Source organism: Formica exsecta, unplaced genomic scaffold, assembly GCF_003651465.1.
Source record: "Formica exsecta isolate Colony F162 unplaced genomic scaffold, ASM365146v1 scaffold308, whole genome shotgun sequence".
Classification (NCBI taxonomy): domain Eukaryota; kingdom Metazoa; phylum Arthropoda; class Insecta; order Hymenoptera; family Formicidae; genus Formica; species Formica exsecta.
In genome coordinates, this window is record NW_021850337.1 from 689671 (window position 1) to 709769 (window position 20099).

The window sequence follows — 20099 nt, forward strand, 5'->3', positions numbered from 1 at the left end:
AAAAAATCGGTAAAAATAAGGGTATTGTTTAAAGGAATTCTTCAGCGAAAAAGAGAGAGATATCGAACTGTGAACGGCGATAAAACCACCGCTAATTTTTCCAATTGCATAAACTGCCGCTCGCTCAGAAGCAAATACGCGGACCATAATTTTCCTTCAATGATTTACCATGGGCTAATTGCAGAATGCAGCGAGCGGTAATATCGCTTTGCAGGGTTACGTCCGGGGGGGGGGGAGGGAGGGAAGGTAGCTATACTTTAGTTTGCAATTTAAACTTTACTTCCTCCGGAATTGATTAGCTTTTAGTAATTAAGCAAGCAACGCCTTGGACCCCCCGTCCCCTTCACGCCCGCTCCCTACGCCGCATTTGCCTCTCTGCTTCCCTCTTCTTCCCCCCCTCCTTTCCCTTTTCACCCTCGTTCTACTCCGCGTCCCTCGTTTCCTCCTCCTCCTCCTCTACCTCCACCACCGCACCTCCATCTCATTCCCTTCACCCTTCCTATCGCTATTTCCCTTTTCTCGTTCGAGTTCGGTCATACTATTCCATTTCGGCGAACGCGCCTGCGTCGATTCACGCGCGGATACGTACACTCGCGCACGCACACGCGCGCGTTGATTCTTCCATCCTATACCATTCCCTCCCCCCTCCCCCCGTGACCCGCGCGCGAGTCACTCTCTCCCGATGTTACCCTCTCTTCGTAAGTGCCTTGTTTCGCCACTGATTCTTCATCCGGTCGGCTGTGCGTCCGTTTTCGATCTTATTGAGAGCTGTCGAGAGCCGCTCGCGCTTCGCGACTGATCTTATCACGTCGCGTGCGTTTATTTCTATTCGTATTATTCGCATGTAATGATAGTAAAAATTGAAGAGCTTATTGGTTGAAATACATTTTTAAGTGTCCGTATTAAATCCATGTTTAATTATCAAATTAATTAATCCTAATTCAAATTTCCAAATTTTTGGAAAAAATAACTTTTGTAACAAATAATCTCCATCTTTTAAAAAAATGGATCTAAGTTTAGAAGTAAAACCACGTCAATAAATTTTGCCTAAATACGCGTTCTGCACAAAGCTTGTTTAAGTACATAAATACACGTGACAGTAAATTGAGAACCACTGCCGACGCGATTTGAATTTCAATTTGTCGTCAAAATTTCACGAATGTGCAGTAGACTTTTATCAGAATGTAGAAGCGTTTCGATATAATTTTCATGACGGGCAATAGGAAATACGGCACGTTATCGATTGAATGTCGAAAATGTAATTTGATGCAACGCATCTTGCTGCGAGCGTAAATTAATGCAAATTATGCGGAGTGTCTCGATTTTCGGGATCATATCGCGATTCAACGCGTTCCGTTGACGTCCATCCATTTACGATAATTTAATTTTTACGACATAAATAACATTGAACTAATGCGTCGACAGACTCGCATTTTTTAAATATTTAAATTATAATTTGGAGACGAAGAAGATACGATTATAAATATTTACCAAAAACGCGCGAAACGGAAACGTGATTCTTGCGCGGCAGAACGCTTTGAAGTCGCGCGCAATCGTTGTCAAGTCGAGGCAACTTTACGCGAATGCGAGAAAAGCAAAAATACAAATACTCATAAAATCCGCCTCTCCGATTATTCCGCTAATTTTCTTATCTTAATCGAAAAATGCAATGATTTATTCCAATATATTATTTGCGCTAATGATTGAATTACGCGTAAATAATCATCATAACCGGGATCCATCACCATTCATCATCGTTTATCGCTCCCGTTACACCACTTATTATCGTTATTCTTTCCGCGAATTATATCGCATTATTCCCTTCACTCACTAACGTCAGATCATTCATGATAGATTGATCTCGTAAATGCGAAACACTCCTCATATTACAAGATACACAATTTCAATTTACTCACCAATGCGAAGACGAGAGGGTCGCCGGCCGTTGATCCGCGCAGTGAAATCCCCGCGACAGGTAGTCGTCCACTCGAAGCAACGCGAGGTCGCAGTCCGAAGCACTCATAAAGCACAAGCTCGTCGTCGTTGATGTCCTCGCTGTCCTCGCTGTCCTCGCCGTGTCGCCGTGCGAATATACGCGAGATTCGCGGGAGTAACGTTTCACACAAGAACAGGATTCCCGCGATATCCGAACTCACTTGCTCCGCGGACCCGATGTGTCACGCCGATCGATCCGTAGCACGCGAAGATTCGGTCGAGTCGGCCGCGCGCGCGAACACACTTCTTTTGATCTCTCTCTCTCTCTCCCTCTCAACTCGTCGTCCGAAATTCGTTGTCCCGTGTCGTCCGCCGCTGCGTCAAGTCGTGCACTGAGACAAGGCGTACCCCTTTCCCCCCGCCGCGACCCGTTCAGCGTCGCTGCGCGCAACCGCGCTGCCGGCGACGACTCGTTCCACCGTCCGTCCGCGACGGCAGTCAGACGCGAAATGAGGAGGCGACGCGCGACGCGCTGCCGATGCTTGCCGAGAGCGCCCGATGCGGCGCGATCGCGCAGTATTGTGTCTATCTCTGTCTCGCTTCTGCGCCTTCCTCCCCCCTCTCTCTCTCTCTCTCTCTCTCTCTCTCTCTTTGATTCGCGCGTATATGTATCTCTCTATGCGCAAGATACATGTATTGGGATACATGGATGCTGTGTGTATCGCGCGCGCTTTCCCCCCTGCGTCATAGCGGAGATCACGTCACGCGGTGGGGTGCGCGCGGCTGCGGGCCCGTCCACGCGTAGCGAAATCTGATCTCGTCGTGGGTCCGCTCCGTGTGTAATTCGTCGATCGCTAGCTTCTTGTTTCTTTCGGATTTTTTTTTCTAGATACAATAATGATTCGATAGTAATCCGCGTATGAATCTTGCGGATGATGAAATTTTAGATTACGAGAAACCTTTCTCTCGAAATAATTGAAAATAATAGATAGTATCTTATAAACATGTGTTAATTGAAAATGTGCGTTTGAAATATCATTACCGCGTCGGAAGATTGAGAAAAAGTTGGGTAAACATGACACATATAAACACCTTGTGTGGATGTTATGTATCGCGAAAATTTTACGACCGTTTACGATGCGAAAAATTACGACATGGAAATACTTGCACCGCCAGCTATCACGCCGCATACATATATTTACACTGCATATTGCTGCCGGAAGCGGTATCGAACAACAAACATCGCGTTGATGTAAACGCTCAATTAATATCAAGTAACGAATATCGGTTAAACAGTGATTTTGGCACCGATCGGGTTTTATATGGCGTAGCGCGCGAGGAAAGTTTAACAAAATATCGTTAATAATCACGCGCGTACGAGAGAGAGAAAGAGTATATATATGTATATGTGGTGTGTATAATCGTCGCTTTTATCGGCCTCCACACCCGGTAATGAATGCCCGAAAATTCCTCGGTCGATTCGAGCGCACTGACGTCGCCCTCGCGATAATAATTACTGCTAATGTAAATGTTCGTTAATGGACGTCATTAAATGCAACGCCGGCGGAATGGCCGCGGGCCGCCTGTGTAAGTCTGTACACACGCTCGCGGGGCTTTGCCAATTATATTAATTAAATAAACATTATAATCAGCTAATTAAATCTAGCGCACTCAACCTACCTATCTATATACCCTGCGCCTCGCCCGTGCCCCATCGCACTCTCCCTCCCTTCCCCCTCGGCGCGCTCTCTCTTTCTCTCTCCACCGTAAAGATACACAATATCGTGAAATTCAATCGTGTCGAGCAAGATTTACTATCGGGAATCGCTCGCGCGCTTCTCGTGGCGTTTCTCGTCGAGCAGTCGACGCGTAATTGCTTGCCGATAAACGTTTAATTAAGTTTTGCGAGGAAAAGTCTATGGATTTTTATCGCGAATCATCCGCAGAAATATCTCTGAGAATACTGCGAGAAAATCGCGCGCGCGCTCCGCCCCATGTTTACTCTCCAAATTGAATGCCGTACCCAATAAGTAAACGCGAATCTGAGTTTGAGATGCGTGAAACCATTCGTTAAAAATTTCGTACGGCGACATTGCAGCTTGTTTTTTGATTTAGCCATGTTTACACAATTCTCGTATGTGTCTCGAGACGCTGTTATCTGACAAAGTATTATATTAGACATACCGTTTTCGCGTGACACGATATTTCGTTGTGACAGCTTCTTTAGAGCGTCCACATGTCGCGTACGAGCTTTCGTATAACAAACGATTTGTAATCTGAGTCTCATATTATAATGCACGCACACACACATGTCCGAGCTTTTAATTAAAATTCAACTTTAATGGAGAAAGACCACTGTATTATTAGTATTGTACATTTCTCGTCGCAGATACCCGACTTACTTATTGATTTGTTTACGATGTCACTTAACGTGCGTCAAACAAAAAACACAACAAACGCGCATACTTTCACGTGTTATTGTTCGCTACGTCGAAGCGATTAGCTGTCTCGATTATAATATTCAGATTTACAAGTTCTTATTCTTTATATGTTCTCATTCTTATTTCGTTCAAAAATCTACCTTTTTCTCCACATCTTCTGACGTCCTTATGCCTAACGTCCCCAATGTTTTTCTTCTCATTTAATTCATTATTTGAATTGATAAATGTTACTGAAAAATAATATAAATAGAGCTGTATTTCTGATTCACAAAATTAATGTCACAAATTAAATATAATGACATAATTAATGCTAAATGTTTCTCAGTGTTAGACATAATATGTTTTATATTTTTCTTTCTGCAGCTTTATACATATAAAGGTAATAAATAAAAACCAAACAGAAAGCAATTGTACAATCGATAAATTTATTTCCAAACCGTTTTATATGTAGAGATAGAAATATAATTTTGGTAAAAGTACGACGTCTCGTAGATCGATTGGTTTGATTAAAAAATCGATTTTACATCACCGACAGTTGCGACGATTTTTAAGATATATACACACACACGAAAAATATATGCACGCAAACATCACGCTTGCACCCACACGAGGGTCTTCAGGCCGGCCGGTTACACCGGCCCTCGAAAAGCGGTTCGTGTCATTAGTATGTTAATTGGTAACAGCCAGGCTTGTGCCTCCCTCGCCCTTCCCCCGACTCTCGCCTCTATTATGCCATGCCAGCCGACCCGGCTGCCTGCCACATCGCGTTGCGAATGCATATACGTCGTCCGGAGCCCACCGAGTTTGTACGTTAAGATGTTTAATCACTTCTGTAATTAAACTGTCCCTCAAAGGGTTAATTGTCCCATAAACCTATGAATACGCTAACGAGCGCGCTACACATCTCACAAGCATCACCAGCGGCCAAGGAGCCGCGACAGCAACGGGAAAACGAAATTTATAAAGTGCGAAAACTAAGTACGCACATGGACCCCGATAGTCGAAGGTTTGCCAAAAAGCGCCAAAAAGGCTACAAATATATCTCAGAATATAAATTACTTTTTAAAATAATTATCTTTTCGTATAAATCTCATTTGCGTTTAATGTAATAAGTATAAAGTAATAATTATTACTAATAAATATTATCTTAAATAATTAATTTCATAGAACTCTAATAAAAATTACTTATAGTATCTTTTCATCCCTTTCTTCTTATCTTACTCTTTTTATATTGTAAATTTCTTTTATTAAATATAGGGAATTACTTTATACGAAGCCGTGTGTCCTTAGGGATTCGCGCGAATTCGCGTTTAAGAGAACGCGAAACAAGGGAATCCTCGCCGGCTCGGAAAGTAACAGCGAAGAGTGTTAATTTTCGAAATGAAAACGAGACATCCATCTTTAGCGAAACGCTTCAGCGCCTGGCCCATTCTCTCTCGCTCTCAATGCATTAGAGTAATGAATTAATTTCCATTGGAGTTCCACCTCTGTTCCCCCTTCCCTGTCTCCTCTGTCGCGCGCAACCCCCCTCGCGGCTGTTCGCATCGACCCTCTCCACCGTTACCGGCGTCTGTCTTCAGAGTGCTATATATTCCGGATTTAAAATCTATTTTCCTAATTGTAATTGTGCCGTGGTTTCCCCGACTTTCCTTCTTCATTTTCATCTCTGTCTTCACAAAAGCGCGCGTCGGTTAACATCAACGTTTTCCCGTCTGATGTGACGCCAGCGAGATTTCAAACATTATTTCGGTCTTTTCGATAATTATGTTTTCTGTTAAACTAACATTTATACGTATTCGCATTTTACACGCGTATCTTTTCGTAAAATATAATTGGCGAATCAACGACGGTATTGTCGTTTCGACACTTGAAGAACACACGCTGAATCTTTGCAAAGAAATGTCTCAAAAATGGCACGAAGACCTATCTACGTTCATCTTCCTTGCGCCTTTACTTTACGAGGGGCGAGCGAGCGGCGTGACTGGTGGGCGAGCCGGACGGGGAGGGCCGCGGGGGACGGGAGGTACCGAGCAAAGGGGGAACCAAGACTCCGGTCAATTAAGCGCAGGAAATTAGAGTTTTAATTACGCAGTCATTCAGAAAATTACATCGGGGGCCGTGAAGGAGGCATCCGCAATCGGCCAACGAGCGGGCGGCATTCTCGTCTTCCTAGGCGTTCGATGATTTTTCGAAAGCAACGTCACGAGTGCGTGCTAAATTCATAAGACGCGTCCCGGCGAATCTGCCCTTACGACAAAAGTTTTAACGAGATCGAGCAACTTTTTGAAGGGCACGATTAAAAATGCCGGTACAATTAGTCGATGATGGAGTTCGAAATATAACGTCCGCGTATCTTGGTTATATTTTTCGTACTTTGTTTCTTTTCTCTTCTCCCTTGTAAAAAATTCAAAAGTATATTTTTAATGCAGCAAATTCATTTCTTAATGTTTGGCAAGTATGACTAATTGTAAGACAAATAAATCTGCGCTCGGACGGAATATAGAAATTACGTATAGAGACGTATCCAACCGACGCGCAACCAGCGTTAAATACGGCTATTTGATTCCCGGACTATGATAACGTTGAATGCAATATTCATATCAGATGAATGAAATGCGGTATTCAGACGCACCGCAATTAGCGCAAAATGCGCGGCTAAATAGCGACACGGACCTAAGGCGCGTTGATTGAATGGCGTTAAATTAGTTGGGTTTTGTTTTAATTTGTTCCGAGTTCTCCCATCCCCTTTGGGTCGACGATGAATATCGAGAGGTCAGCGGTGAAATCGAATATCTCGCCGGCTAAATTTTCTTGCTCGCCTGCGCAAGAATCGAGCTTGTATGCCCGACGGCCAGTCGATATCCGCGATCGTGTCGATTGTTTGTCTGCCGGGCCTGGGGATTATATTTTAATCAGTTTACCGATTGCGGCCGGAACAGGATGCCTTTCCGTTAAATGCCTCCGCCTGAGCGAACTTAATCAAAAACGCCGCCGAACCCGGGAAGAGGGAGAAACTCGATTTGGCGCGACGAATTTTATTGCGAGTGCTTTCCGCCGAGCGGATGAGGATTCAGCGTGTCGACGCTTTTTGTCGACAAGAGCCGGCTTCCGTGTATCTCTGATATAGACAATGATCGAACAACAATTTAACGACACTTAACACATGCCCGATTTTTTAATCTTTTTTTTTTTTTTTTGTTATCATGCATATTTTGCGAAAATGGATCGCGCCAATGAACAGATTGATCGAAATACGAGCGAAACAATGCTTCGTAATTCCCGGCACTATAATATAGCTTCGAATTGGATTCGATTTGGGCGACGTTAAATATCAAGAATGCGAATAATTAACAAACTTTAATTTCGAGTCCGGGCGCGCTCCGTCTATTCGTACGCCGGCGCCGCGTTTACGGCCGAAGAGCTGCGCGAGATTTTCCGCCGAGCGCAAACGCGCTCCTCTCCCTCACGTCCGTTATTCCCCTTAATCCTCGCGATTTGGAGAAAACTACGTGCGGAGCTCTAGCTGGTGCGCGCGGGGCTGCGGTGCTCGCGTCGAGCACTCCTCTCGCGCACCGACTTTTTGGATAATTACAGCCGTCTCCGTCGGTCTGAGGCAATTATAATTGCCGACTCCTTTCGCAATTATAAGTTTCTGGGAGACTTACCGCGGCACGGCACACAGCGGAAAGCAGTGGAACGTAGAGGGCTCGGAACCAGAAGGGAGATGCTTACGAGAGAGAAAGAAAGAGAGAGAGAGAGAGAGAGGAGAAGAGGACGATAGGGGCGGTCGTGCTGTACGTGGAAACGTTAATTGGGGTGACCTGCTCAGAAACTAGTTACCGGAGGGTTGCACTGATATTCCGTGGATCCTATATGCCGGTCGGGAGAGTGAGAGAGAGAGAGAGAGAGAGAGAGAAGAGGGAAAGGGAGAGGCAGATATGTGTGGCGGGTGGTACACGCTCGACGCAGCGGTTGATGCCCCGGACTCACGTCGTATTCCACGACGGTAACCGACCTGCGGATGCTGCGAGTTCGTTAGCCCGTTGATTTGACGCAACCTGCACGCGTTTAGCTTTGGTCTGCCGTTGATATCGCCTGACATCACGACGACGCGACACTGTTATCACGATGCGTGAGGTTCGCAAGGCTAACGCTGATATTTTTAGGGAAGGAAACGAGAAGATTGTTGAAATAAAGATAAGACTTGGATTTTCGATTTGAGAAATTAGCTCATTAAAGAGTAGTTATAATATAAAAAAAATTATTTAAACATTCGGTTTCCTAAAATATTGGAATCATATTATTGCTGTGTATATAGTTTATAATACAATATTTTTAAAAATTGAAGTTATTCTGAAAAATTTTGTAAATAATTATATATCTCTGTTTGCCAAATTATTATTTTCTTCTAATAAAATTTTGATTTAAAACTGATATATATATATATTAATGAATTGAAGACGCAATAACGATTTTAGATTTGTTTTAAATTGTAAAAAATATAATCTTGTTTTTAAATGTTATTTATGTTAATTATACTAATCTTATTATTTATATAATTTTTTGCTATACAGTCTGAAGAAAAAGTGTAAAATATGTAAAGATTATTAAGAAAATTTAAATAGTAAATTACTACAAGATCTACGTTAATCTTTTTCACGCGCATTGTATTATTGAATCGAATGAAGAACGTCGTACATTCAATAACCCAAAATTTATATTCAAACATTCATTCAATGACTCACCGCCAATGAATTTCTAACTTATACTTTTCTTCCCAAACATCCCCTACGTGTCACGAATACGTCGAGAAAACCGAGATTCTGCGGATATCCGGCTACCCGCATCCAGTCATCTTTCGGACTTCCGGACCGTCCAGAAACACTCATCCACCCTCCTATACAAGGCAACTTTCTCGCACCCCACCGCGAATCTACGACCTTCTATACTTTTGTGTTTTCCAGCTACCTCCTTCTCCTCCTTCGTGGACGCCGATGGAAACGGTGGCTTCGTGGCACGGAGAAGTTAATTATAAGCGATACCAATCTCTCGGGGTTGTTGGGCGGTTGGTAGGAGTGGGAAGCACTGACAGCCAATTACCACTCCGTGCCGACCCTCGCGCACGAGCCATCGTTCCTTCTCTCTCTCTTCCTCTCCTTACCCTTCACTTTCCCTTCCTATCTCGCTCTCCTTCATTGCTACCTCATCTGACCCTTTCTATCTCGTTCACTGCCATCCTGCTTCCTTTCCTCCTCCGTCCATCTTTCGTCCTCACCTCACATCAGTGGCGGATCATGACGATTTGACACCCTAGGCACGCATATATATTATAATCTGCGGGGTGTAATCTGTACATCTCTATAGAATGTTCTAGAATAAATTGATCAATTTCTAATAACGGATACTTTCTTTCTTTTTTTGGACGATTTAGAATTAAAGATCGTCAAAAATTATACAATAAAACCGAGAACTCAGGTTCATCCGATGTAATGCGAGGCCTCAGGCATTGTTTGTTATACATCCGCCACTGATCCTCACGTCGCTCACGTACGTTTGTTCGCACACCAGTTCACCAAATTCATGTGTACACATGCTCTCTCCCCCGCTGATATAGGAAATTAAAAGACTGGCCGATGATTGCGCGGCGCGGCGTAGCCTTCCTTCCTCTTAGCGGCGAGCAACTCCCTTTAATCGAGGCGAGTCGGACTCCCGCGAGCAGGAAAAAAGAGGAAAAACGTCTGCTGCTTAACGAAAATTGCGGATTCGATTGCAAATTGATCGTCATCCAGCTGTCAAATGTGATTTGTTAATTATTTGCATCTGGTTTCCTGCTGTATGCAATCCATGGAAAAAGTCAGCTGATATCCGCGAATAAATTTCCTCATTTAATTTGCTAGTTGAATAACAGTTTTATTCCACGTTTCTATCTCACGTTATTCGCATTATAAAATATATAAAATAGGACAAATCTTATCGCGTTTAATTATTTTGTTTAATTATATTCAAATCTTGTTTATTAATTCCCCCGTATATTTAATCGATTGTATAATATAAAATAAAAAATATCTATAATATAAACAATATTCACTTCTCTTGCACTACAAGAATATATTTCTTGTATTTATTGCATAGAATCAATCGCACATATACAAACAACTAAAATATATTTCATGAATAATTGCTTAACTTTTATTATTTTTGCATAAATAATTTCAATGCTTCAAAATCTTTTATATCCCGAGAGCAGAATTCTCTCTCTCTCTCTCTCTGTGAATATAACAACATCTCTCGCTCTCCGGTTTTAATAGATGATTTCATCCACGCGCGAGTAACGTATTATCATCGGTTAGCGAAGCCATCCGGCCGTAAAATAGACATTATCGTATACGCCGCGTACTCTGCGCATAGTGCACTTGAACGTAATTCTGATTACAGTCGTTACAGGCTCCTCTTTGCTGAGGGTTGCAAGGCGCGCAGTGCGACCTCCACAAGGACCTTTCGCGATCGCCGAAAGGGCAAGAAGTCCCGATACACACGCGCGCGTATACGTAAACATATACACACACACAAATGTATTGCGTGTGTATCGTAAACTCATAGTTGCGTCTCGGTGCAGTTAGCGGGTTCGAAGCTCGTTCACCGGTTCGCCCGAGTTAATTATAGCCGATGGTTATCAACGGGTTAACTCCGACATGCCATTACGTGTCTCGTCTCGTCTCGTCTCATCTCATCGTCTCGCCCCCTTTCGCACGCTCTCCCGGCCCCCCCTGTGTCTCGAATTCCGCTTCTCTGTGGCGTGAATAACGTCACTCGATGCATTTCGCGTGCTGCGTTACGTCGTTTTCGCGAAATCGGCGAGTCGAGATACCCCATCGGCATGATTTATCCTTTTGCTGCGATGTACATGTATTTCGTATTATGTTGTCTATATTTTTATTATATATAAAAATGTTATAATTTTTTTTTAATTTTAACATGTCTCAACGAAAAATAGATTTTTATTAGCATAAAGATTATTTCGAAATCATTAAAAAACGAAATTTTGGCATCCATTTGAATTTTGAATGTTAATTTATTAGAAAATATTTTTTTCACTCGTATTTATTTATTTTTCAATGTTCTTTCATTATAAACGCTATTAAAATGATTGGAATTTTTCAACATCTATGAGATTTTTCTTTCTTTTCCGAGTATATAATATCCACACTTATTTCCTTTATATATAGAATTTAAAATCATTATTATTACTGGATAATCTCTCTACTTTTCATATAGTGTTATTTTGTTATTATATTATCTATATACATATTGCATTATGTATTTCGTGCTTTCTTTTAATGGCTCGAGAATAATTTATCATAGAATATAAAATAAATATACATTGTGTCGATAATAAAATAATACTAACAATAATAATAATAATATTCCCGTATAAGAAAAAAATATCAATTTAAAATTCATCAAATAATTCATTTAAGGTTGAAAATCTACCGATTGGCGTTCAATATCACCCTGTATATCGGATCGCACAAAAAGCCAGTCAATCGTTCCACCTTCGCGAGTACGATATAGAAGTTAACAGTCGAAGCGCGCTCCTCGAGAAATCAATCGGAGAATGGCCTCGTTAATCTGACGGGGTGGTTTCTGGATGCTCGGTTACTCTTACATCACGTAATAGTATCGGGGCCACCTCCGCCCGCTTGGGCTGCTCGCTTGCCCCTCGCCTCACATCCTTTATCCTCTCCCGTTTCTGTTCCCCGACCGCTCTCTCTCTCTCTCTCTCTCTCTCTCTCTCTCTCTCTCTCTTTCTCTCTCTTTCTCTCTCTCTCTCTCTCTCTCTCTCTCTCTTTCTCTCTCTTTTACTTACTCACTCACCCTCTGTTTCTCTCTTTCTCCGCCATCCTCTCTGGCTAAGTCTGCGAGTGACTGAGTGGTTATTTAGGTAAGAGCCACTCTCCCCGCGAGAACGGAGGTTGCCACGACTAAGTAATGGTCCTGCAACATATTGTGCAAAGAAAAACCCGGCCGGTTGTTTACCGTCGTGTTGCGAGAGAGCCGTTGTGGGGTGCGGATCCTTCACGGTGGTTCGCATTGAATCGCCGGGGAAAACGTTACGGCCGTGACAAAGTCGGTAGACGATTAGGGACAGATTAGCGCGGCAAAGAAGCGTGTGAGCGTATTTAGACACAAAACCGTTATGGCCGTTATGGGTGGATATTATGGATAAAATTACGCGAATTACAATCAATCTGCGAAAAATCTTAAATAGCAACAACATAAAAGCAGAGCCGATATTATTTAATGATATTATTAGTGTAATATATTATGCATTAATGTATTCAAATTACTGTAAGTTCAGAATATGTTAGCATCGATAAAAGTTTATGCTGATATTTAATTCATTTTAATTAATATAGGATTTGAGATGTGACACGCATTCGATTTGAATCATACGAATATTTAACGATTCTGTGATACAAAAAAATGAGACATTTAAAACTAGGATTGAAAATGTTAAATTAATCTTACATTTGATAAAATTGTTTATTAATAGCTGAAAAAGCATAGAATCAATAACTTATATGATCAGTAACTTGAAGTTTAATATAACATAAATTAATATTTTATTAATAGTATTAATAGAGAGAAAAAAAGCAGTGTGTGTAATTCTCTATTAATAGCATTAATATAAAAGATGTCATCTCTCTCTGAGAGAAAGAGGGGGGAGAGTTGATCGCAGGGAGAAAGCCTACCCGTCTGAAAAATGACTGGGGCACTCGGTTTCTCCGTTATCGAGGTGTCCGTGACTCCCGGGTCGCTCTTTCAGCGGCGTAATTACGGATTAGATCGATGGGAGATTGCTTCTCTCTAACACGGGTAGGCTGAGAGAAGGGTAACCTCGAAATCTCGCAGCGCGTGCGGGGTCGATACGTAAACGCATTTATACGCGCGTAATGTACACGCACGATGCAAACGCACCGCGGAGACGCGTGCGAAAACCGATACCTCACTCCGGTTGCGCATCTCTCGCAGTTCCCTTAAATCGAACGGATCCGGCACGTGTCCCAAATACCGGGACACGTGCCGGTTGCTCTTGAAAATCGATAATTCTTTGTACGTGGTGCATTGTGTTCGCGTTATATTATTTTAGCACCTACAAGAATTCATGCGATGCGCCGCAAATTGGAACGAGCAGTCGTTGCATCATTGCTTCACAACTTCAATATTTATGCGGGATAGAAACTCTGAGAGATATGCCATTTATGGATTATAATAATTTTAGAAAAAATATGAAATTTTGCGATTAAAATGAAGCTACAACATTGACTTTTAAGAATAGTCAATTTAACAATCTATAATTAAATAGTCACTATAATATAAATATCGTTAAGTTAAAAGAGTCATGTTAAAAAAATTTTAAATTCTTATCGCTACTGTAATTGCATCTCCAAGTATTCGAGTTTCGATTACGGGACTTTGAAAAAGAGATCACACTGTGCGTAAAAACTACCACGGACACGTAATACAAAGCGCACGATAATACAATATATATTCGCTATTATATTCACCCTTCAGTAACACAAAGACTGATCATTAGATCGATTATTCGACTGAACGGCGCCTAAAAAAGCAGTTAGTTAGAAAATTCGCAGGGATTACGGTGCGGATTGCGTACGTGCGTGTGCGATGCTGCCAATGCGATGGAAGCGAAGCTGACAGAGGTGTGTGGCGGACAGCATTATGTGGTAGGGTGGAGTATAGGACAGGGTAGATGGTATATATGGTGTGGCATACAGCGCGATGTATGGTATTGGTATTGGTAGGGTGTGTAGGATAGAGATGATCTGATTACGAGCACATCATGGGAAAGTCAGCTTACGAGGAGAAGAGGGAGGTATAGAGACGCGCGATTCACCCCGGTACCCCATTGTAACGACGACTGTCACCGACGCGTATAATTCGGTGAGATCGGCGCGCATTCACGTGCTCTGTATTAAAGCTACACCGCGGTATATAGAAAACGTGAAACATAGACAGTAGGGTGAGAACGTCGCGTCACACGACACGACACACGTTGATGCCGATTTAAGGCGGTTAAATGCGGACTCGAAATCCCATCTACATATTCCGGATAGCGGTCACGCTTCTTTCTTCGCGTCCGGTCCTCATCGCGAACGTTCAATAGGAGAAAGGGGAATAATTCGCAATACAAGACAGTTTTGATTGACATTACCGTTTGAATCAGTTTCGAGCGAAAAAGTAGTATTAGTATATCGTTCGGGCAAAAATTATAATATATTAAAATTATTATTAAAAAGAAATATAGTTATTCTCTGCAGCTTTTGTCTGAAATGTTTTCCTCTTATTATTCGAAACTATATCTTGTGTTCAGAACCTGTTTTCTATATACTTTTAATAAAAATTGAGATGTTTTCGCAGTAAAAGCAAATAAAATTTTAAATAAATAATAGATTAAGATTTTTTGTTCTTAATTTTTATTGTACCGTTATTTCATACTGATCACAGTATAGAGATTAATTTATAGAAATAATCTCAAAGAAATATTTTTGCATGACATAAAACTAAAAGTTTAAAAAATGTCATACATTTTCTCATATTTTTGCGGTTTATCTGTTTCTATTAATTACTATTAAATCGACAGCTACAAGATCATGTTCTGATTAAACGAGCTTCTACTCCTTTAAATAGGATAGTATTACAAACGTAATGACATCTCTCCGTCTTAATAAGACTTGCAGTCGACCATTTGCTAGTGGTGCATCTACGCTATATCAATCCGTACTCGACATGCATCAGGGCGTCATTCGAACGAGTAAATCCGATTCGGCAGTCTCGAAAAGGAAACGGTCGAAACTACCGCGCACGCGACACACTAAAGAGTCATGAAGAAAAGACGGTCCACAATGGACCGTTTATCAGGAGCCGTGATACCGGCTCGCGCTCTGGCGCGCGCCTTTCTGCCCCCGCGGTCCATCAATAAAACCCGAGTGATTTAGCGAGCTCCTGGACGGATAGACGGACGGACGGGCGAGCGGGCACGCAGAAGGTAGAGACTGTAGCACCCACGAATTTCCAAGATAAAGGGGTCAACAATGGGCCGGGCAAACCGATGGTTGGTATTCGGCCAGTGTCGAAACGACGCCTTCCAATCACTCGCCGATAACAATGCCCGGTGCCAGTGGTTTATAAATCCGCGCATTGTTGCCAACTTAAAAGCTCTCCTGACGAACGATCAGGTCCGAGCGGTAAGAGAGAAGGGACCAAGAGGGCCCAGCGAAATGCGCGCTGGCGAAGGAGAAAAATAGAGAAGGAGAGACAGATAGATTTTATTTAACTTGCAGACAGAGAGAGAGAAAGAGAGGAGGGATGAGGTAAGTGAGAGGGAATCCGCTCGAAATCTTGGACGTTGAAAGCGAAGGCGGTAAGGCGGAAAGGGCGAGGAACGGAGATGCGGGGAACGAGAAAGAAGCGTTTGCGAGAAGCGGGAGCGAGAAAGTGGTGGCGGAGCTTGAGAGCCGTGTAAAAGCATTGAGAGCACTTTAATGAATACGATTAGGGGCGTTAACTGTGAAGGATTGCCAACCCGAAGAAAGCGCCATTCGCGCGAGAAAGCCCTCTCTCTCTCTCTTTGTCTGTGCCGACGTTGACCGGTCACAATTTTATTTTTTTGTGTACCAGAGACATGAGAGAGCTTGAACATCTTTGGGTTAGGCCAAATTCGTAAATGTCTCCTTGGAATAATTTTCCATTTGATTAACGAATGACAAGTAATATATCTCGTTTACAAGCTGTTCTTGTTCTCATGTATGTATTTAATTCTAGAGCGTTATCATCTTCCTCGTAATATTTTATAATCTATCCTTGCATATTTCTAAGTAAAATGGAAAGAAAATGCATCGGTTTTTTAAAATATCTAATATGAATAAGAATAAATATTATACAAAGATCATGTGTCGCTCGTTGTTATTGTTACATTGAATATAAAAGCTCCATGTGCAACAAAGTATCTCTCATTTATTTCAAGATATCTATACTACTAATTTTCAATTGTACGTATATCGTAACAAATTTTGTAATAATACCAGTTAAAGTTTATGAAAATTTTATGTACACCAACATACGAGTATTTTACGTCAGTGTTTAGAGAATTAAAATTATTTCGAAACATTCTGTGTATATAGATGACTACTTACCGTAATGCTCTCTGCAAAGTGAAAATGTTAGAATTACGATATATTTTTCCGACTTTTTTTTCTATATGCATTAACCAGTAAATTATAGATTCCGACGCCTATATTCACAAAGCTGAAAAACGTATCGATACTCGAGGGAGTAAAAGAGGAAAAGAGGAGGGATAGACCGTCGTTGACAGATGCACTTATCTTTCGATTTGAGGACGCCGCCATGTTATCGGCATGCAAACGACAAACCATTTCCTATGCACACTCTCGTTAGTTTTCTTGTCAGTCGAGCCGGCGCGAATAATCTGCCTCATTACGGAACGCAACGGATAGAAGCTTCCTACGCGATGTAACGCGCCGGAATGATGCATGTTAGTTATCTACGTGCTACTAATTGTCGAGATATTTAATTAAAAGACAGACACGAGCGTGTGCGCGCGATGTATATTCTATTATCTAGTTCTCATTAAAGAGAAGGATTATTCGCGAAATTCGTCGCGCGGAATCTTACACATATGTCCTGGATCGAATGCATTTTGTGTGCAATTCCGAGGTACAATTGCCGTACACGCATCTCTCTGGTTAACGCGGACACGTGGCTAGATTGCTAGGTAATACGAACGCGAACGCGAACAGCATGACGGCGAACGGTCGGCTCGCGCGACTCTAGCTGACTCCATAATTCCATGCAATTATAGACCTGTAATTATGACATCCCCTTGTCGTACAGCTCCGTCATGACTGTATCTCTATTATAGCATCTCTAATAAAAAATGGAAAACGATGCGAATATCAAAGCTTATTATTAGAGAAAAGATATTATTAACTGTTTAATTTTTTAAACCGCGATTCTCTCATGATCAAAGCGTCGAGAGAAAAAAACTGTGTTCTTGAATTTTTTTAAATTGGAATTCTATTATGTAAGAAATTATTCGTTTATCCTGTATTCTTATTGTAGTTGTTCGCAAAAAAAGTAACTCAAAATGCTATCCATATTTATCTATTTATGTTTCAGATCCGTAATTTTGATCAACGATTGCAGCAAATTCAACGATGGAGCTGGGAAGTTATATGCGGAGCGTAGAGTTGTCTGGATTCATCGAGAGAATCCGCAAGAAAGAGGGCATCGAATCGCTCTAACGCGTTACTCGTACATCAGCACCATTTCCTCTTCCGCGGCTATCCTGGACCATTCTCTTTGCAATCTTCCCTTTCTCTCCTCCCTCCTATCTCCCCCCACGGCTTTCGCGCTCGCGCAGGCCCCGATTAATTAATTCCTACCTCATTAGCGAACGCGGCCGGCGTTCTCTTCCTCTGCGCACGCCGTAAGTGGCAAACAGATATCGCGAAGCTTACGCGCCGCAAATACGGAGGGGAGGCCACCGGCACATATTGTATATTATTAATAACAACTGTTTGCGGACGGCTTTTCTGTTTTCCTCTCCTCCCCTTCCTCTACCCGCTCGTTGCCAATTTGTCGGTGTAGATATTGGATTCAGCCGCGTTAACAACGCCGCATTATCGGCGCGGCCGGTGATAAAAGACTGCGTCGCGCGACATTCCAGCCGGCCAGCGAAGCTTATTATTAGAGAAAAGATATTATTAACTGTTTAATTTTTTAAATCGATTCTCTCATGATTAAAGCGTCGAGAGAAAAAAACTGTGTTCTTGAATTTTTTTAAATTGGAATTCTATTATGTAAGAAATTATTCGTTTATCCTGTATTCTTATTGTAGTTGTTCGCAAAAAAAGTAATTCAAAATGCTATCCATATTTATCTATTTATGTTTCAGATCCGTAATTTTGATCAACGATTGCAGCAAATTCAACGATGGAGCTGGGAAGTTATATGCGGAGCGTAGAGTTGTCTGGATTCATCGAGAGAATCCGCAAGAAAGAGGGCATCGAATCGCTCTAACGCGTTACTCGTACATCAGCACCATTTCCTCTTCCGCGGCTATCCTGGACCATTCTCTTTGCAATCTTCCCTTTCTCTCCTCCCTCCTATCTCCCCCCACGGCTTTCGCGCTCGCGCAGGCCCCGATTAATTAATTCCTACCTCATTAGCGAACGCGGCCGGCGTTCTCTTCCTCTGCGCACGCCGTAAGTGGCAAACAGATATCGCGAAGCTTACGCGCCGCAAATACGGAGGGGAGGCCACCGGCACATATTGTATATTATTAATAACAACTGTTTGCGGACGGCTTTTCTGTTTTCCTCTCCTCCCCTTCCTCTACCCGCTCGTTGCCAATTTGTCGGTGTAGATATTGGATTCAGCCGCGTTAACAACGCCGCATTATCGGCGCGGCCGGTGATAAAAGACTGCGTCGCGCGACATTCCAGCCGGCCAGCGATCTGAACCCCGATGTTTTTCCAAGGGCGGTCGTTATCCCCTTGTAATCGTACCCGTGTCTCGTTAACGGAACGAGTCTAGATTTTACTATCTCCTCGCGCGCGCTCTCGGACGACCGAACTCTTTTTTTTTCTTTTTTTTTTATCTCGGAACACTATCGCCCTGCTCGTTGTATCGCTGTGCATTTAGGAGAATAGGAGAAGTAGTAAGATTCTAACGCAGTATGTTAGAGCTATATTGATATTAATAGCCAGTTGTAGAGATTGGATCCGTACTGATGTATATTAAGAATTATCTCGCAATAATTTCAGAATTTGATAAAGCTAACCGTTTTAATTTTAGACCGTTTTAATATTTTCACGTAATGCTTGTGTTCTTTGAAAAACTTGTGTATAATACTTGTGTCTTAATAAATTGAAACATTATTTTCGAATTGCAACTTTGACGCTTAACTAATAATACCCGTGATTATCCAAACAAAAATACGACATGCTCCAATTTTCGTCTTATTTTAAGACGTCTTATTTCGGGAGTTCCGTTCTTTCGTCGTTTAAGCGTGATATAATTACTACGATTTTCCACGAAACGCGACCGTTCTTACTTTTACATCCGTTGCCTTTTATACGCGCGAGAGCGCTCGTTACTGAATAAAACGCTCTTGTACGTCCGGTCAACAAAGCCTGAGAAATTACGCGTTTGCAAACGAACGCTCGTACTCGGTCGAAAATAAAGGATAGAAAAAGAGAGAGAAAGAAAGAGAGAAAGCCCCAACGGTCGAAAATGGTGAAAAAATGTCCGAGAAGTTTTAGTTAAATTACTTAGACCGTGGAATTGCCCTGTCGGACGTATACGACAGGGGATAGTCTGAAGTCGAAAGGAGAAGGAGGGAGAGAGAGAGAGAGATCGTGTGTATGTGTGCATTTGTGCGAGAGTATACGAGGAGTTAGGGGGAGGTGAGCTATCCCCAGCTAAGAGGGTTTGCTTGTATCCCCCGAGATGCGCATACGTCATCCGATTAAAATTAGTAATTAGCTAATTAACTTAAGCGCGCAGCACTCCGGACTAAGTAAGTTGACCGCCTGATTATGATGCATCGCTTCTGAGTTCGGTTTCGTGCGAAAAAGGCGCGCGCCGTTAAAAAATACTCCGTGGCAGAACGAGAAAAGA

At 42.2% G+C, this 20099-nt stretch overlaps 1 protein-coding gene and 1 long non-coding RNA gene across 3 annotated transcripts in view; one reads left to right on the top strand and one right to left on the bottom strand.

Moving 5' to 3' along the window:
* The window catches only part of LOC115237743 (LIM domain only protein 3-like), a 78375-nt gene extending 76139 nt beyond the window's left edge, over positions 1-2236 (bottom strand). Inside the window, exon 1 of the mRNA XM_029810981.1 lies at positions 1917-2236. The gene's annotated coding sequence lies outside the window, so the exon portion shown is untranslated. The remainder of the gene's footprint in view (positions 1-1916) is intronic.
* The window catches only part of LOC115237750, a 215551-nt gene extending 197416 nt beyond the window's left edge, over positions 1-18135 (top strand). For both annotated transcript variants that reach the window (XR_003884391.1, XR_003884390.1), the window contains exon 5: positions 17595-18135. This is a non-coding gene — a long non-coding RNA (uncharacterized LOC115237750). The remainder of the gene's footprint in view (positions 1-17594) is intronic.
* Positions 18136-20099: the final 1964 nt, after the last annotated feature.